A 724-nucleotide genomic window follows, 5' to 3' on the forward strand; every position below is an offset into this window, starting at 1 on the left:
GCCAGGCGCCATTCCTTGCCTAAAACAATGTGTCATTCCAGTAAGTGAAAAGGAAACTCACATCTCCAAAGATAAATTGCTAGATGTGAGTCCCTGATGGTCTAGGGGCTAGGATTTGGCACTTTCACTGCTGTGGCCTGGGGTTCAATTCCCGGTCAGGGAAGGGTCAAGACTTGATAGATAAAGGAGTAATATTTGAAAGAGTAGGTTCCTGTTTCAAAACAATATGTTTTGAAACCATATACAACAGAAATATTACATATTCAGTGTCAGGGTTCTTCTCTTATTTAATGATCTCAGAAAAGTAAAGAAATCTGAAAACATACAGGGGATGTAGCTCAGTGGTAGAGCGTATGCTTCGCATGTATGAGGCCCCGGGTTCAATCCCCGGTATCTCCAACTAGTGTTACTGTCCAGTCTATTAAAGTGCTGCAGAAGCTCTTATTTTGAAAGAGAAAAGTATTAAAAGGCAATCTCCTTGTGTTCATGGTGATTAATGCAAAAGTCAGGACTAATGTCCAGATGTGTTGCAAGATTTGCAGTGAGCATTACCTTGCCCAGTGATGGTTCTTTAGTTGTCAGCATAGCTTCCAAGCAGTTGACTGATGTTGGAGTTTCAGCCATCAGAGTAGCTTCCTTTTAGTGGTGTTACTTTTTAACTATGACTATACCATAGCAGTGCAAGCATTTTACCATGGTTTGATTTCCAGCCACTAGCAGGTTT

At 41.2% G+C, this 724-nt stretch overlaps 1 non-coding gene across 1 annotated transcript; it reads left to right on the forward strand.

Annotated features, from left to right (window-relative positions):
* Positions 1 to 327: 327 nt before the first annotated feature.
* trnaa-cgc lies at positions 328 to 399 on the forward strand. The gene has a single exon. It is a non-coding gene; the product is annotated as a tRNA-Ala (tRNA).
* The last annotated feature ends 325 nt before the right edge of the window (positions 400 to 724 follow it).

Source organism: Etheostoma cragini, unplaced genomic scaffold (genome assembly GCF_013103735.1).
Source record: "Etheostoma cragini isolate CJK2018 unplaced genomic scaffold, CSU_Ecrag_1.0 ScbMSFa_2411, whole genome shotgun sequence".
NCBI classification, from domain to species: Eukaryota; Metazoa; Chordata; class Actinopteri; order Perciformes; family Percidae; genus Etheostoma; species Etheostoma cragini.